Genomic DNA, 26587 nt, shown 5'->3' on the forward strand with positions numbered 1-26587 from the left:
GGAGGGGATGTGGGAAAACTGGGACACTGATACATTGTTGGTAGAATTGTGAGTGCATCCAACCATTCTGGAGAGCAATTTGGATGTATGCTCAAATAATTATCAAACTGCATACCCTTTGATCCAGCAATGTTGTTACTGGGTTTATATCCCAAAGAGATCTTAAAGAAGTGGAAAGGACCTGTATGTGCAAAAATGTTTTCGGAAGTCCTTTTTGTAGTGGTTAGAAACTGGAAATTGAATGGGATGCCCATCAATTAGAGACTATGCTGAATAAATTGTAGAATATTAATGTTATGAAATATTATTGCTCTGTATGAAAAGACCAACAGGAAGATTTCAGAAGGGGCTGGAGAGACTTTCCTGAACTGATGCTGAGTGAAATGAGCAGAACCAGGAGATCATTATACACTTCAAAAACAGTACTATATGATAATCAATTCTGATGGAAGTTGCTCTCTTCAACAAGGAGATGAACCAAATCAGGTTCAATTGTTCAGTAATGAACAGAATCGGCTACACCCAGAGAAAGAACTATGGGAAATGAATTTGGACCACAATATAGCATATACACTCCTTCTGTTATTATCTGCTTGCATTTTGTTTTGCTTTTCACATTATATTTATCTTATTTCTTAATCCGATTTTTATGTATTGGTCTACCTGCAATCTAGGGGAGGGGGTGGGGCGACGGAAGGGAAAAGTTGAAACAGATGGTTTTGCAAGGGTCAATCCTGAAAAATTACCCATGCATATGTCTTGTAAATAAAAGGTATAATAAAAAAAATAAATTAATATTTCTGTCTTTTGTCTTAAGAAATAAACAAGAAACATAGAAGGCCAACACATGTTTTTATCACATGCAAGTTGCTTTTAATTTATTACTATGAAGCTTCCTGACCAATGATTACTAATTATTCTAGTACCTGAATTACTCCTCTTCCCCCTTTTAAATTTTACCTTTTGCTTAAGGAATGATATTACATCTAGTATGAGCTGAGTCCTGAGGCATGTTTACAATTGCTACTGAGAAAAATGTGAAAAAAAATTTTTTTCTAGATTATCACAAACTATTATTACTTTGACTTTAAAAATACAGAATAATAAATTGGTTTAAGTATTACTATTATTTTTTGTTACAATGACATAGCCATAACAATTAATATGTTTCCAATTATTCAGGTCTTAATTTCTTTTTTACATGGCTATAACTTTTTATTGACAGTACATATGCATGGTTAATTTTTTACAACATTATTCCTTGCACTCACTTCTGTTCTGATTTTTCCCTTCCCTCACTCCCTTAGATAGCAGGCAGTCTTATACATGTTAAATATGTCATAGTATATCCTACTACAATATATGTGTGCAGAACCAAATGGTTCTCTTGCTGCACAGGAAGAATTGGATTCAAGGTAAATCATTGAAGGTAAAAATAACCTGAGAAGAAAAACAAAAATGAAAGTAGTGCACATTCATTTCCCAGTGTCTCTTCTCTGGGTGTAGCTGATTCTGTCCATCATTAATCAATGGGAAACTGAATTAGATCTTCTCTTTGTCGAAGATATCCACTTCTATCAGAATACATCCTCATACAGTATTGTTGTTGAAGTGTATAATGATTCCCTGGTTCTGCTCATTTCATTCGGCATCAATTCATGTAAGTCTTACCAAGACTCTCTGTTTTCATCCTGCTGGTCATTTCTTACAAAAGAATAATATTACACAACATTCATATGCCATAATTTACATAACCATTCTCCAACTGATGGGCATCCATTCATTTCCCAGTTTCTAGTCACCAATAAAAGGGCTGCCACAACCATGTTTGCACATACAGGTCCCTTTCCCCTCTTTAGTATTTCTTTGGTATATAAGCCCAGTAGTAGGACTGCTGGATCAAAGAGTATACACAGTTTGATAACTTTTGGGGCATAATTCCAGATTGCTCTCCAGAATGGTTGGATTTTTTCACAACTCCACCAACAATGCATCAGTGTCCCAGTTTTCCCGCATCCCCTCCAACATTCATCATTATGTTTTCCTGTCATCTTAATCAATAATGATCTCTAGTAGTTCTTTGGTCACAAATTCCTTCTTCCTCCACAAGTCTGAGAGGTAAACTATCATATGGCTAGCGTTTCTAATACAATATAGTATAATAACGGTGATAGTGGGCAACCTTGTTTCACTCCTGATCTTACTAGGAAAGGTTCCAGTTTTTCGCCATTGCATATGATACTTACTGACAATTTTAAATATATGTTTCTGACTATTTTGAGGAAAAGTCCATTTATTTCTATCCTCTCAAGTGTTTTTATTAGGAATGGATGTTAGATTTTATCAAATGCTTTTTCTGCATCTATTGAGATGATCATATGGTTTTTGTTTGTTTGGTTATTGATATAGTCAATTATGCTAATAGTTTTCCTAATATTGAACCAGCCCTGCATTCCTGGTATAAATCCTACTGGGTCATAATGTATTATCCTGGGGATGATTTTCTGTAATCTTTTTGCTAATATTTTATTTAAGATTTTAGCATCAATATTCATTAGGGAGATTGGTCTATAATTTTCTTTCTCTGTTTTCAACCTACCTGGTTTAGGTATCAGTACCATGTCTGTGTCATAAAAAGAATTTGGTAGGACTCCTTCAATCCCTATTTTATCAAATAGTTTATATAGCATTGGAGTTAATTGTTATTTCAATGTTTGGTAAAATTCACATGTAAATCTATCTGGTCCTGGGGGTTTTTTCTTTGGGAGTTGGTCAATAGCTTGTTTCTATTTCTTTTTCTAAGATGGGACTGTTTAACCAATTTACTTCTTCCTCTGTTAATCTCGGCAAGCTATATTTTTGAAGGTATTCTTCCATTTCATTTAAGTTGTCGAATTTATTGGCATAAAGTTGGGCAAAGTAACTCCAAATTATTGCTCTAATTTCCTCTTCATTAGTGGCAAGTTCTCCCTTTTCATTTTTGAAACTAACAATTTGATTTTCCTCTTTCCTTTTTAAAATCAGATTTACTAAGGGGTTTACAACTATTTTGTTGTTTTTTTTTTTTCATAGACCCAATTCTTAGTTTTATTAATTAATTCAATAGGCTTTTTTTTACTTTCAATTTTATTGATCTCTTCTTTTATTTTTAAAATTTCAAGTTTAGTGTTTGACTGGGGTTTATTAATTTGTTCCTTTTCTAGCATTTTTAATTGCAAGCCCAATCACATTATTGTCACTTTATTGGGTGAAGTTATTAATTATGTTTATGATTTGCTGTTTCACCCAATCATTCTTTAGTATGGGATTATTTCCCCTGGCTTTTTATTGAATGTAATTTTCATTGCATTGTGGTCTGAAAGGGATGTATTTACTATTTTTGCCTTATTGCATTTGAGTTTGAGGTTTTTATGTCCTAATATGTGGTCAATTTTTGTATTGGTTTTATGAAATGCTGAGAAGAAAGTGTACTTCTTTCTGTCTCCATTTAGTTTTCTCCAAAGATCTATCATATCTAACTTTTCTAGCCTTGTATTTTTCTATTTGACTTTTCTTATTTATTTTGTGATTTGATTTATCTAATTCTGAGAGTGCAAGGTTAAGATCTTCCGCTATTATAGTTTTGCTGTCTATTTCTTCTTGCAGCTCTCTTAATTTGTCTTTTAAGAATTTAGATGCTGTACCACTTGGCACATATATGTTTCATATTGATATTGCTTCATTATCTATGCTACCCTTTAGCAAGATATAGTTTCCTTCCTTATCTCTTCAAATTAGATCAATTTTTGCTTTTGCTTGATCTGAGATGAGGATAGCTTCCCCTGCTTTTTTGACTTCACCTGAAGCATAGTAGATTCTGCTCCAATCTTTTACCTTTACTCTGTATGTATCACCCTGCTTCAGGTGTGTTTCCTGTAAACAACATATTGTAGGATTCTGTTTACCCCATTCACATTTATGGTTAAAATTACCAGTTCTGTATTACTTTCTATCTTGTTAACCCCTGTTTATGCTTTTCTCCTTTCCTTTCCCCTCCCCAGTATTAAACTTGTGAACCCCACTTGCTTCTCACAGCCTTCCTTTTAGTATCCCTCCACCCACTTTAGAATTCCTCCCCCTATCTTACCCATTTTCCTTACAATTTCTGTATCCCCTTCCACTTAGCTTATTCCTTCCCTTTTCCCTTTTCCCCTCCCACTTTTCAATGAGTTTCACCATAAATTGAATATGTCTAATATTTTTTTCTCTCAAAGAGAAAATATTAGACATATTTGGTTTACAGAGAAACTTCTCTCTCCTCATTAAAAAGTGGGAAAGGAAAAGGGAAAAGGAAAAGAGTAAAAAGGGAAAGGTATAAGAAAGGGAAAGGGACTAAAAGGGGATGGGGGGATTCTAAAGAGGGAGGGCTGCATGAGGCAAGTGGTGCCCATAAGTTTAATACTGGGGAGGGGGTGTAAAGGGAGAAAGAAAAAGAAAAGCATAGTATGGGGATAATAAGGTGTCAGGAAATACAGAATTAGTGGTTTTAACCATAAATGTGAATGGGATGAACTATCCCATAAAGCGGAGGCAGAAAGCAGACTGGATCAAAAGCCAGAATCATACAATATGTTGTTTAGAAGAAACATATTTAAAGCAGGGTGATACATACAGAATAAAGGTAAAAGGCTGGAGCAGAATCTATTATGTTTCAAGTGAAGTAAAAAAAAAAAGCAGAGGTAGCAATCCTTATCTCAGATCAAGCAAAAGCAAAAATAGATCTTTGGAGAAAATTGAATCGACACAGAAAGGAGTACACATTCTTCTCGGCAGTTCATGGACTCTATACATAAACTGGCCATATATTATGATATAAAGATCTCAAAATCAAATGCAGAAAAGTAGAAATACTAAATGCATTTTTTTCAGATCATGATGCAATAAAAATTGCATTCAATAAAAGGCTGGGGGAAAATAGACCAAAAAATAATAATAAACTAAATAATCTCATCCTAAAGAATGAGTGGGTGGAACAGCAAATCATAGACACAATTAATAATTTTAACCAAGAAAATGACAGTAACAAGACTACATAACAAAATATGTGAGATGCAGTCAAAGTGTTAATAAGAAATTGTATATCTCTAGAGACTTACTGGCATAAAATAAAGAAAGAGAAGATCAATGACTTGGACTTGCAACTAAAAAAGCTAGAAAAAGTGCAAATTAAAAATACTCAATCAAATACTAATCTTGAAATTCTAAAAATAAAAGGAGAGATTGATAAAATTGAAAATAAAAAGAAAAAACTATTGAATTAATAAATAAAATTAAGAGTTGGTTTTATGAAAAAAAAAACAAAATAGATAAAATTTTGGTAAATTTGAGTAGAAAAAGAAATGAGGAAAATGAAATTGTTGGTCTCAAAAATGAAAAGGGAGGACTTCCAGCCAACATGACGGAGAGGGTCCACTCATCTACTTAAGCTCCATGTTTTCTTTCAGAATTTATTTCATGACAAGCCTCGGAATTAGTGCTTGACTGGAAAAAAACACACACACACACAAATAATTACCAACAGAAGACATCCTTGAAATTTGCCAGAAATTATTTCTTTTTGATTGAGGTGGGGATGGTTAAACTGGACACAGGCTGAGGGCAAGCAGTGGCAGTGAGAGTACAGCAGGCAGCTCACACTGAGCAGACCAGAGGGATGTGGGGTGTGATCTCAGCTGTTTTTACTAAAGTATTGACTACTTTTCCCTGGCAGCAAGCCAGTAGACAAGCAGAGAAGCTAGAAACACAGGGGTTGAAGACTATAACCCCCCAAAGCCAGGATCTCTTAGGACCTGGCCATACCCACCCGCAGTGTCTCAGCATGCTCTCAGAGTCTCAGACTCTCATAGCACAGATGCAGCATAGCCATTGCTATCCTGCTAGTGCCTCACTGCTGCTCGCCTCGCAGACTTAAGAGGAAGCTTAGTAATACCATCCAGCACCCTGCCCCCAAAAAAGCAGATTTCATTTTTTTTTGCTAGTTTGTCTTTGATTCTTCTCTGACAAAATGAGCAAAAAATTTAAATGGACCTTAACCATTGATAGCTTCTATGTGGATAGAGAGCAAACTTTAATGCCTGAGGAGAATAAAAACATACTGTCTCAAGATGAATTCCCAAAAGAGGAATATGATCTAGCCCTCAACAATAAGACTCTCAAAGAAGAAACTAAAAAGGCTCCCACAAGAGAGCTAGAAATAAAATAGGAAAAGGAAAGAGAAGCTTGGCAAGAGAGTCTGGATAAGTCATGCCATTCATTTAAAGATAGAGTGTATAAAGAAATCAAATCCTTGGAAAAGAGAATTAGTGAACTGGAAAAAGAAAATAGTTCTCTAAAAAATAAAATAGGTGAAATAGAAAAAAAATTCCATAGAACAAAGCAACTCACTTATAAACTCAATTGCACATTAGAAAAAGATATAAAAAAGTGAGTGAAGAAAATACATCATTGAAAATCAAAATCAAAAAATGGAATTGAATGACTCAAGAAGACACCAAGAATCAGTCAAGCAAAACCAAAAAAATGAAATTGGAAAAAAATGTCAAATACCTTCTTGAGAAAACAACAGACCTGGAAAATAAATCTAGGAGAAACAATCTGAGAATTATCGGACTCCCTGAAAAATATGATGACAAAAAGAACCTGGACACTGTTTTCCAGGAAATTAGCAAAGAGAATTGCCCAGAAGTTATAGAAACAGAGGGTAAAATAGCAATTGAAAAAAATTCATCAATCACCTACTGAAAGGGATCCTAAAATCAAAACATCAAGAAATATAATGGCCAAATTCCAGAATTATCAGACAAAGGAAAAAATACTGCAAGCTGCTAGAAAAAATCAATTCAGATATAGAGGAGCCACCATAATGATTACTCAGGATCTAGCAGTATCTACATTAAAGGATCAAAGGGCCTGGAATATAATATTCCAAAAGGCTAAGGAAGTTGGTATGCAGCCAAAAATAACTTACCCAGCAAAATGAGCATTTTTTTCCAAGGAGGAAAATGGATATTTAACGAAATAAGTAAATTTCACCTATTTTTGATGAAAAAAACAGAACTAAACAAAAAGTTTGATCTACAAATATAGAAATCAAGAGAAACCTAAAAGGTAAAAAGAAATCTTGGGAATTCTATTTCTGCTATAAAAATATATAAAGAACACATGTATACTTTATTCTAGAAATTAGACATGAAAAACAAATTATATCCAGAAAAAGGTAAAGTGGGGGTACTACATCTCATGAAGAGACAAAGGAAACCTATTATATCTGAGAGAAAGAGTGGAGGGGCATGAACATAGAGTGTATCTTACTTCCATCAGAATTGGCTTAAAGAGAAAAATATTAGACATATTTGCTTTATGGTGAAACTTCTCCCACCTCATTGAAAAGTGGGAGGGGAAAAGGGAAAAGGGAAGGAATAAGCTAAGTGGAAGGGAATACAGAAATTGTGAGGAAAAGAGTAAGATAGGGGGAGGAACTCTAAGGTAGGGAGAGGGATACTAAAAACGGAGGGCTGTGAGAAGCAAGTAGTGCTCACAAATTTAATACTGAGGAGTGGGGTAAAGAGGAAAGAAAGGAGAAAAGCATAAACATGGGTGAACAAGATAGCAAGTAATACAGAATTGGTCATTTTAACCATAAATGTGAATGGGATAAACTCCCCCATAAAGAGGAAGTGATTAGCAGACTGGATTAAAAGCCAGAATCCTACAATATATTGTTTACAGGAGACACACCCAAAGCAAGGTGATATATACAGAATAAAGGTAAAAGGTGGGAGCAGATTCTACTATGCTTCAGGTGAAGTCAAAAAAGCAGGGGAAGCCATCCTCATCTCAGATCAAGCAAAAGCAAAAATTGATCTAATTAAAAGGGATAAGGAAGGGCACTATATCTTGCTAAAGGGTGAAACAAGGTTGCCCACTATCACCATTATTATTCAATATTGTATTAGAAACACTAGCCTTGGAAATAAGAGTTGAGAAAGAGATTAAAGAAATTAGAGTAGGTAATAAGGAAACCAAACTGTGACTCTTTGCAGATGATATGATAGTATACTTAGAAAAACCCAGAGATTCTACTAAAAAGCTATTAGAAATAATTCACAACTTTAGCAAAGTTGCAGGATACAAAAAATCCAGATAAATCCTAAGCATTTTTATACATCACCAACAAAATCCAACAGCAAGAGATATAAAGAGAAATTCCATTCAAAATAATTGTCAAAAGCATAAATTATTTGGGAATCTATCTACCAAAGGAAAGTCAGGTATTATATGAGCAAAATTACAAAACACTTTCCACACAAATAAAGTCAGATTTAAATAATTGGAAAAATATTAGTGCTCTTGGATAAGCTGAATGAATATAATAAACATGACAATACTCCCAAACTAATCTATTTATTTAGTACTATAGCAATCAGACTCCCAAGAAACTATTTTAATGACCTAGAAAAAATAACAACAAAATTCTTCCAACAAAAAGTTGAGAATTTTAAGGAAATTAATGAAAAAAATCATATTAAGGTGGCCTAGCTGTACATGATCTAAAACCATATTATAAAGCAGCAGTCACCAAAACCATTTGGTATTGGCTAAGAAATAGATTAGTTGATCATTGGAATAGGTTAGGTTCCTAGGACAAAATAGTCAATAAGTATAGCAATCTAGTGTTTGACAAAACCAAAAGATTCCAACTTTTGGGATAAGAATTCATTATTTGACAGAAACTGCTGGAAAAACTTGGAATTAGTATGGCAGAAATTAGGCATGTACCCACACTTAACACTGTACACCAAGATAAGCTCAAAATGAGTCCATAATTTAGGCATTAAGAATGAGATCATAAATAAATTAGAGGAACATAGGATAGTTTATCTCTCAGACTTGTGGAGGAGGAAGGAATTTGTAACCAAAGAAGAACTAGAGATCATTATTGATCATAAAATAGATAATTTTGATTTCATCGAACAAAATGAATGCAAACAAAATGAGAAGGGAAGCAACAAAGTGGGAAAACATTTTTACAGTCAAAGGTTCTGATAAAGGCTTCATTTCCAAAATACATAGAGAATTGACTTTAATTTATTACAAATGAAGCCATTCTCCTATTGATAAATGATCAAAGGATATGAACAGACAATTTTCAGATGATCAAATTGAAACTATTTCCACTCATATGAAAGAGTGTTCCAAATCACTATTGATCAGAGAAATGCAAATTAAGACAACTCTGAGATACCACTATACACCTGTCAGATTGGCTAAGATGACAGGAAAAATAATGACGAATGTTATATGGGATGCAGAAATTCTGGGACATTGATGCATTGTTGGTGGAGTTGTGAACAAATCCAATCATTCTGGAGAGCAATCTGGAATTATGCCACAAAAGTTATCAAACTGTGCATACTCTTTGATCTAGCAATCCTACTACTGGGCTTATATCCCAAAGAAATACTAAAGAGGGGAAAGGGACCTGTATATGCCAACATGGATGTGGTAGCCCTTTTATTGGTGGCTAGAAACTGGGAAATGAATGGATGTCCATCAATTGGAGAATGGTTGGGTAAATTGGTTATATGAATGTTACGGAATATTATTGTTCTGTAATTAATGAGCAGCAGGATGAATACAGAGAGGCTTGGAGAGATTTACATGAACTGATGCTGAGTGAAATGAGCAGAAGCAGGAGATCATTATATACTTCAACAACAATACTGTATGAGAATGTATTCTGGGACTTCCGGTTAAGATGGTGGAGAGGAGGCACACAGTTGTGTAGCTCCACGCTTTCTCTCACTATCCATTTCATTACAAGCCTCTGAATTAATGCTTGACTGAAAAAAAAACCACAAATAGTTACCAAGAGAAGCCATCCTTGAGATTCACCAAGAAAGGTCTGTCTTTACTGGAGGTGTGGGACAGTTTTAGATCGGGCGCAGGCGGCGGGCAGCGGCAGTGAGAGCACGGGAGCAGACTGGAGAGGGGGTGGTGAGTGATCGCAGCAGTCTCTGCGGGGAGAGCTTTGCTACAGGATTAGATACTTTGCTCTGGCAGCAAGTCAGCAGCCCAGCAGAGAAGTTAAAAACACCGGGGGTGAAGAATACAACCCCAAACAGCTGGAGTCTCTTGGGACCTGGCTGCCCCCCCCCCCCTTTCCCCATACAGTGACTCAGCACGCTCTGGGATCTCAGAGCGCAGGCGCAGCACAGTAGGGCTAGTGCCTCACTGCTGCTCCCCCTCCTCCCCCACCCCGTCTGGAGAGGAAGCTTGGTAACACCACCCAGCCCCTCCCCCAAAGAAAGAGCCTGGACACTATTTTCCAGGAAATTATCAAAGAGAACTGCCCAGAAGTCATAGGAACAGAGGAAAAAATAAACATTGAAAGCATTCATCGATCACCCACTGAAAGGGATCTTAAAATCAAAACACCAAGGAATATAGTGGCCAAATGCCAGAACCCTCAGACAAAGGAAAAAATATTGCAAGCGGCTAGAAAAACCCAATTCAAGTATCGAGGATCCACAATAAGGATTACCCAGGATCTAGGCAGCATCCACATTAAAAGATCGAAGGGCCTGGAATATGATATTCCGAAAGGCTAAGGAACTTGGTATGCAACCAAAAATAACTTACCCGGTGAGAATGAGCATCTTTTTCCAGGGAAGAAGATGGACATTCAATGAAGTAAGCGAATTTCATCTATTTCTGATGAAAAAGCCAGAACTTAACAAAAAGTTTGATCTACAAATATAGAACTCAAGAGAAATCTAAAAAGGTAAAGATTAATCTTGGGAACTATATTTTGAATATATAGATGTATAAAGAATACATGTATACCTTGTTCTAGAAATTGATGTGGAAAGGACATTGTACCAGAAAAAGGGTAAAGTGGGGGTAGTACATCTCATGAAGAGGCATAGGAAACCTATTATATCTGAGAGAAAGAATGGAGGGGGATGAATATAGTGGGTATCTTATGCCTTCAGAATTGGCTTTAAGTGAAAAATCTTAAGACATATTCAATCTATGGTGAAACTTCTCCCATCTCATTGAAAAGTGAGAAGGGAAAAGTGAAAAGGGAAGGAATAAGCTAAGAGGAAGAGAATACGGAAACTGGGAGGGAAAGGGTAAGATAGGAGGAGGAACTCTAAGGCGGGGGGAGGGATACTAAAAAGGGAAGGCTGTGAGAAGCAAGTGGTGCTCACAAGCTTAATACTGGAAAGGGGGGAAAGGGGAAAGAAGGGAGAAAAGCATAAACCGGGGTTAACAAGATGGCAAGTAATACAGAATTGGTCATTCTAACCATAAATGTGAACGGGGTAAACTCCCCCATAAAGAGGAAGCGGTTAGCAGAATGGATTAAAAGCCAGAATCCTACAATATGTTGTTTGCAGGAAACACACCTGAAGCGGGGAGATACATGCAGGTTAAAGGTAAAAGGTTGGAGCAAAATCTACTATGCTTCAGGTGAAGTCAAAAAAGCAGGGGTAGCCATCCTGATCTCAGATCAAGCTAAAGCAAAAATTGATCTAATTAAAAGAGATAAGAAAGGGCACTATATCTTGCTAAAGGGTAGCATGGATAATGAAGCACTATCTATATTAAACATATATGCACCAAGTGGTGTAGCATCTAAATTCTTAAAAGAGAAATTAAGAGAGCTGCAAGAAGAAATAGACAGTAAAACTATAATAGTGGGAGATCTCAACCTTGCACTCTCAGAATTAGATAAATCAAACCACAAAATAAATAAGGAAGAAGTCAAAGAGGTAAATAGAATACTAGAAAAGTGAGATATGATAGATCTCTGGAGAAAATGTAATGGAGACAGAAAGGAATACACTTTCTTTTCAGCAGTTCATGGAACCTATACAAAAATTGACCATATATTAGGACATAAAAACCTCAAACTCAAATGCAGTAAGGCAGAAATAGTAAACGCATCCTTTTCAGACCACGATGCAATGAAAATTACATTCAACAAAAAGCCAGGGGGGAGTAGACCAAAAAATAATTGGAAACTAAATAATCTCATACTAAAGAATGATTGGGTGAAACAGCAAATCATAGACATAATTAATAACTTCACTCAAGAAAACGATAATAATGAGACATCATACCAAAATGTATGGGATGCAGCCAAAGTGGTAATAAGGGGAAATTTCATATCTCTAGAGGCCTATTTGTATAAAATAGAGAAAGAGAAGGTCAATGAATTGGGCTTGCAACTAAAAATGCTAGAAAAGGAACAAATTAAAAACCCCCAGTCAAACACTAAACTTGGAATTCTAAAAATAAAAGGAGAGATCAATAAAATTGAAAGTAAAAAAAATATTGAATTGATTAATAAAACTAAGAGTTGGTTCTATGAAAAAACCAACAAAATAGACAAACCCTTAGTAAATCTGATTAAAAAAAGGAAAGAGGAAAATCAAATTGTTAGTCTTAAAAATGAAAAGGGAGAACTCACCACTAACGAAGAGGAAATTAGAGCAATAATTAGGAGTTACTTTGCCCAACTTTATGCCAATAAATTCAACAACTTAAATGAAATAGAAAAATACCTCCAAAAATACAGCTTGCCCAAACTAACAGAGGAAGAAGTAAATATCCTAAACAGTCCCATCTCAGAAAAAGAAATAGAACAAACTATCAATCAACTCCCTAAGAAAAAATCCCCAGGACCAGATGGATTTACATGTGAATTCTACCAAACATTTAAAGAACAATTAACTCCAATGCTAAATAAACTATTTGAAAAAATAGGGATTGAAGGAGTCCTACCAAACTCCTTTTATGACACAGACATGGTACTGATACCTAAACCAGGTAGGCTGAAAACAGAGAAAGAATATTATACACCAATCTCCCTAATGAATATTGATGCTAAAATCTTAAATAAAATATTAGCAAAAAGATTACAGAAAATCATCCCCAGGATAATACACTATGACCAAGTAGGATTTATACCAGGAATGCAGGGCTGGTTCAATATTAGGAAAACTATTAGCATAATTGACTATATCAATAACCAACCAAACAAAAACCATATGATCATCTCAATAGATGCAGAAAAAGCATTTGAATAAATCCAACATCCATTCCTAATAAAAACACTTGAGAGCATAGGAATAAATGGACTTTTCCTTAAAATAGTCAGGAGCATATATTTAAAACCATCAGTAAGCATCATATGCAATGGGGAAAAACTGGAACCTTTCCCAGTAAGATCTGGAGTGAAGCAAGGTTGCCCTCTATCACCATTATTATTTAATATTGTATTAGAAACACTAGCCTCTGCAATAAGAGTCGAGAAAGATATTAAAGGAATAAAAGTAGGCAATGAAGAAACCAAACTATCACTCTTTGCAGATGATATGATGGTATACCTAGAGAACCCCAGAGATTCTACTAAAAAGCTATTAGAAATAATTCATAACTTTAGCAAAGTAGCTGGCTACCAAATAAATCCCCATAAATCCTCAGCATTTTTATACATCACCAACAAAATCCAACAGCAAGAGACACAAAGAGAAATTCCATTCAGAATAACTGTTGATACCATAAAATATTTGGGAATCTATCTACCAAAGGAAAGTCAGGAATTATATGGGCAAAATTATAAAAAAGTCTCCACACAAATAAAGTCAGACTTAAATAATTGGAGAAATATTAAGTGCTCTTGGATCGGCCGAGTGAACATAATAAAGATGACAGTACTCCCTAAACTAATCTATTTATTTAGTGCTATACCAATCAGACTTCCAAGAAAATATTTTAATGATCTAGAAAAAATAACAACAAAATTCATATGGAACAATAAAAAGTCGAGAATCTCAAGGGAATTAATGAAAAAAAAAAATCAAATGAAGGTGGCCTAGCTGTACCTGATCTAAAATTATATTATAAAGCAGCAGTCACCAAAACCATTTGGTATTGGCTAAGAAATAGATTAGTGGATCAGTGGAAAAGGTTAGGTTCACAAGACAGAATAGTCAACTATAGCAATCTAGTGTTTGACAAACCCAAAGCCCCTAACTTCTGGAAAAAGAATTCATTATTTGATAAAAACTGCTGGGATAATTGGAAATTAGTATGGCAGAAATTAGGCATGGACCCACACTTAACACCATATACCAAGATAAGATCAAAATGGGTCCATGACCTAGGCATAAAGAACGAGATTATAAATAAATTAGAGGAACTAGAATAGTTTATCTCACAGACTTGTGGAGGAGAAAGAAATTTGTGACCAAAGATGAACTAGAGACCATTACTGATCACAAAATAGAAAATTTTGATTACATCAAATTAAAAAGCCTTTGTACAAACAAAACTAATGCAAACAAGATTAGAAGGGAAGCAACAAACTGGCAAAACATCTTCACAGTTAAAGGTTCTAATAAAGGCCTCATTTCCAAAATATATAGAGAACTGACTCAAATTTATAAGAAATCAAGCCATTCTCCAATTGATAAATGGTCAAAGGATATGAACAGACAATTTTCTTTTCTTTTCTTTTCTTTTCTTTTCTTTATTTATTTTTAATAATTTTTTTATTGATAGAACGCATGCCAGGGTAATTTTTACAGCATTATCCCTTGCATTCATTTCTGTTCCGATTTTACCCCTCCCTCCCTCCACCCCTTCCCCGAGATGGCAAGAGTCCTTTACATGTTGAATGGGTTGCAGTATATCCTAGATACAATATATGTGTGCAGTACCAAACAGTTTTCTTGTTGCACAGGGAGAATTGGATTCAGAAGGTATAAATAACCCGGGAGGAAAAACATAAATGCAAGCAGTTTATATTCATTTCCAGTGTTCTTGCTCTGGGTGTAGCTGCTTCTGTCCATCTTTGATCAATTAAGGCTCTCTTTATCGAAGAGGTCCACTTCCATCAGAATACATCCTCAAACAGTATCATTGTTGAGGTATATAATGATCTCCTGGTTCTGCTCATTTCACTCAGCATCAGTTCATGTAAGTCTCGCCAGTGCTCTCTGTATTCATCCTGCCGGTCGTTCCTTACAGAACAATAATATTCCATAATGTTCATATAGCACAATTTACTCAACCATTCTCCAATTGATGGACATCCTTTCATTTTCCAGCTTCTAGCCACTACAAACAGGGCTGCCACAAACATTTTGGGACATACAGGTCCCTTTCCTTTCTTTAGTATCTCTTTGGGGTATAAGCCTAGTAGAAACACTGCTGGATCAAAGGGTATGCACAGCTTGATAACTTTTTGAGCATAGTTCCAAATTGCTCTCCAGAATGCCTGGATGGAACAGACAATTTTCAGAGGATGAAATTGAAACTATTACCACTCATATGAAAGAGTGTTCCAAATCATTATTGATCAGAGAAATGCAAATTAAGACAACTCTGAGATACCACTACACACCTGTCAGATTGGCTAAGATGACAGGAAAAAATAATGATGAATGTTCGAGGGGATGCGGGAAAACTGGGACACTAATTCATTGTTGGTGGAGTTGTGAACGAATCCAACCATTCTGGAGAGCAATCTGGAATTATGACCAAAAAGTTATCAAATTGTGCATACCCTTTGATCCAGCAGTGTTTCTATTGGGCTTATATCCCAAAAAAATACTAAAGAAGGGAAAGGGACCTGTGTGTGCCAAAATGTTTGTAGCAGCCCTATTTGTAGTGGCTAGAAACTGGAAAATGAATGGATGCCCATCAATTGGAGAATGGCTGGGTAAATTGTGGTATATGGATGTTTTGGAATATTATTTTTCTGTAAGAAATGACCAGCAGGATGAATACAGAGAGGACTGGCGAGACTTACATGAACTGATGCTAAGTGAAATGAGCAGAACCAGGAGATCATTATACACTTCGACAACGATATTGTATGAGGACATATTTTGATGGAAGTGGATTTCTTTGACAAAGAGACCTAACTGAGTTTCAATTGATAAATGACGGACAAAAGCAGCTACACCCAAAGAAAGAACACTGGGAAACGAATGTGAACTATCTGCATTTTTGTTTTTCTTCCCGGGTTATTTATACATTCTGAATCCAATTTTCCCTATGCTACAAGAGAATTGTTTGGTTCTGCAAACATATATTGTATCTAGGATATACTGCAACATATCCAACATATAAAGGACTGCTTGCCATCTAGGGGAGGGGGTTGAGGAAGGGAGGGGAAACAAATCGGAACAGAAACAAGTGCAAGGGATAATGTTGTAAAAAAAATTACCCTGGCATGGATTCTGTCAATATAAAGTAATTATTAAATAAAAATTAAAAAAAAAAGAGAATGTATTCTGACAGAAATCAATATCTTTGACAAAGAGAAGATCTAATTCAGTTCTAATTGTTCAATGATAGACAGAAGCAGTTACACCCAGAGAAGGAACACTGAGAAATGAGTGTGGACTGTTTGCAATTTTGTTTTTCTTCTCAGGTTATTTTTACCTTCTGAATCCAATTCTTTCTGTGCAACAAGAGAACTGTTCAGTTCTGCTCACATATATTGTATCTAGGATATACTATAACATATTTAACATGTGTAAGACCCTTTGCCATCTAGAGAAGGGGGTTGAGGGAGGGAAGGGAAAAATTGGAACAGAAGTGAGTGCAAGGGATAATGTTGTAAAAAATTACCCATGCCTATATAGTGCCAATAAAATGTTATTTTTTAAAAAAAGAAATTCATATATATATATATATATATATATATATATATATAATATATATATATATATGTTTTAGCTCTTCCTGGTTTAGATACCATATTTCTATCAAAAAAAGTTTGGTAAGAATTCTATTTTTCCTATTTTCCCAAAAAGTTTATATAAGTCCTGGAATTAATTTGTTCTTTACATGCTTGTAGATATAATCTATAATCTATGAAACCAGAGAATCTTTTCCTGGGGAGTTCACTAATGACTGGGTCATTTTTTTCCCAATATGGGGATGCGTAGACTTCCTATTTTCTGGTCTGTTAATCTGAGTCATTTTTTTTTTTTTTGTAAATACTCACCGATGTCATTCAGATTATCAGATTTATTGGCATATAATTGGGCAGAATATTTCCTAGGAATATTTTTTCATTGATGACAATTTTACTCTTTTCAGTTTTCCTACTGAATATTTAATTTTCTTGTTTCCCTTTTAAAAATTAAATTAATAAAGTGGGTGTCTATCTTACTGGGTTTTTTGTTTATTTTTGTAAAACCAGCACCTATTTTTTTTTATTTACTCAATAGTATTTTCCTTAACTTTCAATCTTATTAATCTCCCTTCTGATTTTCAGGGTTTCCAATTTGGTGTTCAATTGAGGATATAAAGTATTTTTTTTTCTTTTTTCCTTTTTTTTTTTTTTATTTAAGTTGCATGCCCAATTCATCCATTTGTTCTTTCCTTTTTTTTTTTTTTTTTTTTTTTTGATGTAAGCATTTAGAGAAATAAAATTTCCCCTAATTACTGCTTTGGCTGCAAATTATAGTCTGTTGTCTCATTGTTGTCATTCTCTTCAATGAAATAGTTCCTTTGATTTGTTCTTTGATCCATTTATTCTTTAGGATTTGATTGGTCAGTTTCAAATTAATTTTTAATAAATTTAATAAATTCTTCCTTTGGCCTTTGCTGAATGTAATTATTGCACTATGATGTGAAAAGAATATATTAATACTGCTTTTCTGTATTTGATTTTGAAGATTTTATGTCTTATTACAAAGTTATGTGTGTGTGTGTATGTGTGTGTGTGTGCGCAGTCTTGTACTGCTGAGAAAACTGAATGTATTTTTCTGTTCTCATTCAGTTTTCTCCAAAGTTTCATCATATCTAACTTTTCTAATAAACTATTTACCTTCTTAGTTTCTTTATTATTTATTTTTGGTTGCATTTATTTGATATTGGACAGTTGAGAAATCTCACTAGTATAATTTTTGCTTCTATTTCTGTAGCTCACAACTTTTTTCAGAATTTAGACCCTGTACCACTTGATGCAGGTATGTTTAGTACTAATATTACTTCATTATCTGTGGTATCTTTTAGCAAAATATGGTTTCTTTCTTATCTATTTTTAATTAGGTCTGTTTTTGCTTGTACTTTGAGATCAGGATTTCTACTTCTGCTATTTTTTTTTTTTACTTTATTAGAAACATAATAGATTTTGTTTAAGTCCAATACCTTTTGTCTGTGTGTGTCATTATGCTTCAAGATTTGTTCTTGCTAACAATATATTGCAGGATTGCAACTTTTGATCCATTCTATCTGCTTCCATTTTTGAGGAGTTTATCCCATTGATATTCACCATTATGATTATTATGTTTATATTTGTCTCCATCTTATTTTTTCACTTGTTTGTCCTCTATTCTTTCACCCTTTTGCTCCTCACTAATGTTTTACTTTTGTCTACCACCTCCTATGAATTATTCTCCCTTATATCAGTCAATATTCCTCCTTTACATAATCTCCTCCTTTCCTTCTTTCATTTCTGATAAGATAGATTTTTATGTTTGACTGTATACATTATTCTCTCTTTGAACCAATACTGATGAAAATAAGGTTCAAGTGATGCCCATTATCCATCCCTCCCACTATACTATTTCTTTCCACTATAATAGGTCTTTTCTGCCTCTTCATTTGAAATGATTTACCCATTCTATATTTCCCTTCCTTCTGCATTCAGTGTATTCCTTTTTCTCATCTCTTATTTTTTATAGCATTCCCTCAAATTCACCTTATTATACTCATATCCTTTATATGTATGCCTTCTAGATATTCTATTAGAAATGCAATTTAAAAAGTATTGCATGTATCATCTTTCTATGTAAACAGTTTAGCTCTAATCTCTTATGTTGTGTTTTTTCCTTTTATGTTTCTCTTGGATGTTGGGATTGAAGATCAAATCTTTTACTTAATTCTGGTCTTTCTCAGAAAGCTTGAAATACTATTTCATTGAATGAACATTTTTCACTTGAAGTATTTTGTGTAATTATGCTTCATAGGTGATTCTTGATTGTAGTCCTAACTACTTTGCCATTTGGAACATCATGTTCCACGACCCCTAAACTTTTAATGATGCAATTGCCAACTCCTGAGTAATCCTGATTGTAACTCTCTAATATTTGAATTTTTTCTGGTCACTTGTAATATTTTTTTCTTTGAATTGTTAGTTCTGGAATTTGGCTATCATATTCCCTGGAGTTTTTATTTTGGGCCCTTTTTCCTCAGGTGATTGGTTGATTCATTCAATACGTATTTTGCCCTCTGGTTCCAGGACACCAGTGCAATTTTCTTTGATACTTTCATGAAAGATGTTATTTAGTCTTCCTTTTGATTATGGCTTTCACATAGGACAATTATTCTGATATTGTCTCTCCTAGATCTATTTTCCATATAATTGCTTTTCCCATAAGGTATCTTAGATTTTCTTAAATTTTTTTCTTTTTTTTGAATTTGTTTGATTGATTCTAGGTGTCTCATAGAGTCACTAGCCTCCACTTACCCAATTTTACCTTAAAAGAAATTGTTTTCTTCAATTGTCTTTTGTACTTTCTTTTTCATTTGACCATTTGTAATTTTTAAGGACTTGTTTTCTTTAGTAAATTTTTTCCCCTTTTTTCCACTTGGTCAATTCTACTTTTTAAAACAGTTTTTTTTTCTTTCAAGCTTTCAATAATTCTCTTGCATCACTCATTTATTTTCCCAATTTTTCTTTTACCTCTTTTATATGATTTTAAAGCTCTGTTTTGATTTCTCTCATGAATTTTCTCTGGGGTTTAAGATCACATTCTGTTTTTCTTTGAGATTTTTTTTTCCATAAGGATTTTGCCATTTTTGTCTTCTTCTGAGATTTTGTCTTAATCATCTTCCTTGTCACCATAATAATTTCCTGTGGTCAGATTCTTGTTGTTGTTGTTTCCTGCTCATCGTTTCTGACCTTTTTTTCCTTTCTTTTAAGTTAAAATTTTCCTCTCAGGGTAGGGGGGCACAGTCTTAGGCTTCTTGTGCCAGAGGTTACAGCCATTGACTAATTAATTGGTGTTCCACTGACATTGCCCTGGAGCTCATTGAGGAACCTTGTATGTGCTGCAACACTGAGGAAGTGGTTAGTGTTGCTGGAATTTGTTGGGATCGGTGCTATGTGTGCTGAAGCTGGTTAGGTGTTTCTGAGGTTCCCTTAGGCTGGGTTGAAGTACATGGTGGTCTGCCTGCTGAAAGCTGCCTGTTTTCCCATACAATGGAGCATATAGTGCTTCTTGGGTTCTCAGAGGTGCTATAGTCTGCCCTTTTCCCTGACTATGCTTAGACACATGAAGGATTGGTGTTTGCTTGTTTGACCACATCAGAGCTCAGGATCTCCTGCTGGCTTGCTAAAGTGAGACAGTGCTGGCTTGCTGGTACACTTTTTGTGCTTCTTCTACTGGACTTCACTCAACTTTAACTCAAGTGGGACAAATCTTTCCTGCTGATCTTTGAAATTTCTTGCATTCAAAGATTATTTTATCCTATCTTTTTGCTGGTTCTGATGTTCCAGAGTTTATTTGGAGGTGCTACTTTATGATTGTTTGAAGAGCAACATAGGAGAGTTATGAAATTTTACTGCTCAATTCACCATTGTAGCTTCTATAATTGGACAAGATCAATTAAACCATTAGTGTGAAACAAGAGATTATTTATTGCTCTGCTTGAGGTAGGGAGAAAACATTAGCAGGTGTTTGGAAGTTCTTCATCAATACTCTTTCCTATTTCCATGTTATGTTTTTAATTCATTTTCTGAACTCTCTTTATTTCCTGGTTTTTTTTTTTTGTTTGTTTGTTTTATGTGCTCTTTAGTGTACACTTGATTATTTCTGCCTATGTTGATCTTTACTATTTATTCCTCCACAGGAGTAGCGTAATAATATACATCTTAATATGCCATACTGCTGTGGGTCCCAAACTCTAGATCTCTCCTTGTCAATCTTGTTCTATCTGAATAAAATATATTCGAAACATAAGTTCAAATCCTGCCTATTTAATCAAGTTGTGATTCTGGCAATAAGCTTTCTATTTAAATTTGCTCAGGTAATAGTGCTTACCTCCTCTCCCCCACCAAGAAAACAAAACAAAAAACAACAAAACATGAATCTATTCCTAAGGATTGACTTCATTAGGATCATTTTTTTTTCGGTTTATTGCCCCCACATATAGATGCCCTAGGAAAATCTTTAATTTACTAAGGATATAACTCAATATGATGTGGGTAAAAAAACAATCTGTTCTGAAACTGCTAAATGCAAGTTAGTATAAGATAACCTTAATTTCCTACTCACTCCCATTTCCAAATGCACAAAACGCATTTGAAAACTTAGCTTTTCTATAGTTAGCCAGGCACAGGACTCTATAATTCCTACTTTCATCATTAGGAAGCACCAATAACTTATTTTGTGCCTTGCTATTGTGTGTGAATAGTATCCTTCTTACTTGAGGTTGGCAATTAAATCAATATTGTCTTTTATAAAAGGTCTGACAAAGTATTGTCATATGATTTCACTTAAAATCTTAGTTAATTTAAATTTGAAGTTGTCTAGACATAAATTTCCTTCCTTTCCTTTTGCTCCTCTCTTCTCTAATGGAATCCATATCACTCCTGTATACCCATCCCATTTACCTTATCCTTCCAGCGTGCCCTCTAGAATCTATTGGTAAGAAATTATATTTTTAAAAAATTTGCTCTTCTTCCAGAAATAATTTGGCATATATTTTTAATTTCACACCCCTACACACTATGGAATATAAGCACTTTAAAGACAGGGCTTACTTCAACTTTTGTTTTTGCATCTATAGCACATAAAACAATGTCTGGCATGTGATAGTTGCTTAAATGCTTGGTGAAAAAAGTTTGATTTGATGACTAGATGATCAATTTCAACAGGTGGAACAGCCATAGCTACAATTTATAAACCCATCTATAGAGTAAAGAATGAGGAGAACTGACTGGAATTATAGAGAATCATATTTTAACTTCATGTTAGGAGAAAAAAATAACTTCCTAACCCTTAAATCTATCCCTAGAGAGATTTTGGGGAGCTAATACAATGTTCTAAACTATCTATCTTCAACCAGAAGCTAGATGACCACTTAGCAATCTTATAGAGAGAATATTCATGTATAAGAAGTGGTATGAGTTAGACTCAGTGTGGGAAACCTGAAATTAAGATGACCTGAAATCATATCTTGCCTTTGATACCTGTTATCTGTATGGCCATAGGTATATATACTTAGCCTCTCTGAGTCTTAATTTTCTTCTGCCTAACATGGTTGTTTTGAGATTCAAATAAGATAATGCATATAAAGTATCTTATAAATCTTAACATGTTCTATAAATGTCATCCATTATTATGATTATAGTTTTTGACCTTCTTTCCAACTGTGAAATTCAGTGATACTCTTTGTTTTGAAAAGTGTTTCCATATTGATGATCTCATTTGAGCTTCTGATGACCAAGTTTGATAGGCAGGAAAATGATGATTACTTTTGTACCAGAGAGAAGGAATACGGGAGATGAAGCAACTTCCCCAAACTCACACAGTAAATTAGTCACAAAACTAAGACTCAGCCATGTATACTGATTCCATGTCCATGGCTTTTTTTACTTAAAAGAAATTAACAGAAAAGAAGAGAAATACATAGAGGAAAAAAGAAACCAAAATGAAAAGAAAAAGAAAAGTGACAAAGGGACAAAGAACAAGAAGAGAGACTTTAAGCTACTACCTGGCATCAGGACTTCCCTCCCTATTTGTGGACTATATTCAGCTTACGATTCTGCAAATAGTGTGGTTAATTTTAATTCTTGTCTGAAAGCTGAGTTCAAATTCCTGAAAAGAAGTACTAGCAAGTGCTTGCTAATTTCAGAGTCTGGGCAGGCACCTGCTTAGTTCCATTGTTAGGTGTTCAAATTAGGATTGAATTTTTAGCTCTGTGCTCCACAGAATCCTCTGTAAATATATTTTGCAACTCTCCTCAATTTGACACAAAGTGACCCTGGATTCTTTTTTTCCCCAAATTTATTTTATTTGAAGAAACAGAATATGCAAAAAGAAAAATAGAAGAGCAATACAAAACAAACAACAAAAGAAAAGAAAAGAGAACATTATCATCTGCCCAGCAGAACATCAAAGAGGATTCAAGATGTATACTAATTTAACAAATACCAATTTAAGAAACTGTGTGTGTGTATATATATATATATATATATATATATATATATATATACACACACACACATACACACACATACACACACACACACATACATACATATTAGTGGAAGAAATTATATTCATGAGTGCCAATCTTTACTTCCTTGTAAATTGTTCTTTTGTCCTTGTAAATTGTTCTTTTGTTCTCTGCTATACACCTTATTTATTTTATCACCCCCCCAAATATATACACATATATCTCCCCTTCATCCCTCCTGCTATCCCCAAGTAAGTTACAGTTAAGAAGATATATTTATGTATACACAAGTAGATATATATACATACACACATACACAAACTCATACACATATACCCCACATATACACATCTTTCCTATCTCTACTGACTTTTTCATTAAATTCTGCTCCATAACTCGGCTTACTTTTAACCTTCTCCCAACCAATGAGCCCTCTCTCATCTCCTTCCCTTACCCTTTGCTTCCCTATCCACCTATCTCTCCCCTCTTATTTATAGATTTTGAAGAGTGCCATATTCTTTTTAGTATATATGTAGTGTTGCCTATTCTCAATATGAGTAGGCTTTCAGAACTATAAGCCATTCTCCCCCTCATGAATCTGTGTCTATTCTTCCTCTGTATCTCATTTGTATAACATGATTATTAGTTTTACCTTTAGTCTGCCAATATTACTTTTGAGCTTACTCTGTTGTTGACATAAATCTTAAACATAAAGTACACATTTTCCATATTATTAAAACATAAACAATTTCTCTATGTATAAACAGTTTTTCCATATTGAGTTCCTTAAAACTGCTCTTTGTTATTGGCTCACATGCCTTTTGTTAAGTTCAGATTTGATTGATAGAAATTCATTAAAATCTCTAAGTTCATTGGCTGTCCATTTTTTTCTCATTAAAAATTATAATTTTGCTGGATATAATATTTTTGGTGGCAAGCTTAATTCTTTTACTTGTCTGTAAATATGATTCCAAGACCTGAGGTTTTTTATTGTAGCTGCTGATAAATCTTGTTCAATTCTAATTGTAGTCCCAAAGTATTTGAATTGTTTTTTTCTTATTTCTTGCAAAAAAAATTTCTCTTTGATCTGGGGATTTCAAAATTTGGCAATAACATTCCTATGTGTTTTCCATAAAGGATCTCTTTGAAGTGGTGATTGGTGAATTTTTTTCTGTTTCTACTGTCCTCTCATATTCTATCACTCCAGATAATTTTCTAGGATTATTTTCTGCATTGTTGTTTCAGGTTCTCTTTTTGATCACAACTTTCTGGCAGTTCAATTATTCTTATATTTCCTCTTCTTCATCTGTTCTCCACATCTATTGTTTTTCTTATATTTCACAGTTTGTTCTATTTTCTCATTCTTTATAATCTGTTTTGTTATTTCTTGGTACTGTCATACCTTCACTTGTTTTTCCTTGCCCAATTCTAAGTTTCAAAGAGTTATTTTCATCTTTGAGACTCTATACCTCCTTTTCTAATTGATCAACTTTTTTTTTCATAATCTTGTTTATCTTGGGTGGTTTTGACTTTTTTATTTACTTTTTCTTCAATGTCTCTCATTTGATTTTTGAATACTTTTTTGAGTTCTATAAATTCTCTCAGGACAGGGAGTCATTTCATGAAGATGAATCCCAGTCTTCCCTATTGCCCTAATATGTTTCAATGGTAGAGTTCTATCTTTGATGATTCATTTTTTGATAAGGGGTATTAGTCTAAGCACTTCTAATCATGGGTATGGGGGGATAGTGCCTCAAGTTTCTCTTCAGCCCTCTACTCTGACCAGGAACACCAAACTAAGAACTCCACCCTCCTTTAAGTGCCTATAGTCATCAGTGCCCCTATCCTGCTGCTTCTGCACTCACCAAGTACTGTTTTCTTTTCATCCAGGGCATGTTTCAGCAGTACAGCGGGACCTGGCATTCCCAATCAGCCAAGATTCACTCTGTTTTCCCATACTCAAATCCCTTCTTTACAAACAATCTGGGAGGTAAATGTCTATGAGACTCCAGTCACAACCAGATAGCTTGAAGAATCTTCACTTGATGTTTCTGGGGAAGCCCTAAAGTGTTTGCTCTTCAGATAGATTAATATCAGCCCTGGGTCCTTCTTCAGATCTTTTTGGGTTGTATTTGGAAAATCCCTGTTTTTCTTTGTTTTTCACCAGTCTTTGTTCTCCCTAAGGTGCAAATTTGTTCTATTTGTGGGAAAAAACAGGAGAGTTTGAAACTTACCAACTTATTCCACCATCTTCCCAGAATCCTCTCCATGACCTTGGACTCTTGAAGGATATGTCAGAAGAGTATGACTCTGAGAGATTCTACCATGTTGGAAGGTCTTTGAGATAATTTCCAATGAAAGAAAGTCTACATTTTCCAAGAGCAGACTAGTCGACTATAATGAGTATCATCACAATTAGGATAACTACTAGCTAACAAATACATTGGCCATGATGTCCTAGAAAACAAAGAAAGTTATAAAATCTTTGTCTTTTAATTTCAGGAATGTTGACAAAGCAGTGAAAAAGAATATGATAAGAATCTTATTTGTTGTCTTACATATAATGTTAACTATTGGTCCTATAAAAGTCAGAGCTTTTCCTAAAGATCAGCCTTTATATAGTATTAGATGAATTGAATCATGTCAAACTTGACATTCTTGCTAAAAAATGAGACCAAAAGACAAGAAGAAGATGAAGCAAAGAAGGAATCTGACTTTTACATTCTTCTTATAGAGAACAATAAAAGTATTGGAAGCATTCATTTTTTGTTATGGAGACAAAGGAAAATAAAAAGAAAGTCATTTGGTCATATTGTATTTAGATGTTTATGATGAACATTTGCTAATATAAAAAAGACCACCACGAAAATAACTGTAGTTGCTGCCTCAATATTAGTTATAGAGAATGGGGAGATAGAGAAATGCCATGAATAACTCAGTAAAAATCTCCAAATTAAATCAATATATACTTTAACATCTATAGCAATTTTGAGGATATGAAATATATGTTGAAAAACATAGTTTAAGTAATGAAAGAAAATTGTGATAAAGTCCAATGTGAAAGATCAAGTCTAGTCAAGTCAACAATCATTTTTAAGGGGCTATTATATGCCTTGCACAGTACTAAGGCTAGAGATACAAAGAAAAGCAAAAAAAGTACCTGTTCCCAAGAAACCAGTCTAATTGGGGACACAATATGTTATGTCCTGGAGAAATTGGAGATAATCTTGGAGGGACAGCATCAAGATTGAAGAGGACTGGGAAATGCTTCTTGTAGAAAGTGAGACTTTAGCTGATGTCTAAAGGAAGCAAAAAAAAAAAAAAAAAA

The sequence above is a fragment of the Antechinus flavipes genome, chromosome 2 (genome assembly GCF_016432865.1).
Source record: "Antechinus flavipes isolate AdamAnt ecotype Samford, QLD, Australia chromosome 2, AdamAnt_v2, whole genome shotgun sequence".
Classification (NCBI taxonomy): Eukaryota; Metazoa; Chordata; class Mammalia; order Dasyuromorphia; family Dasyuridae; genus Antechinus; species Antechinus flavipes.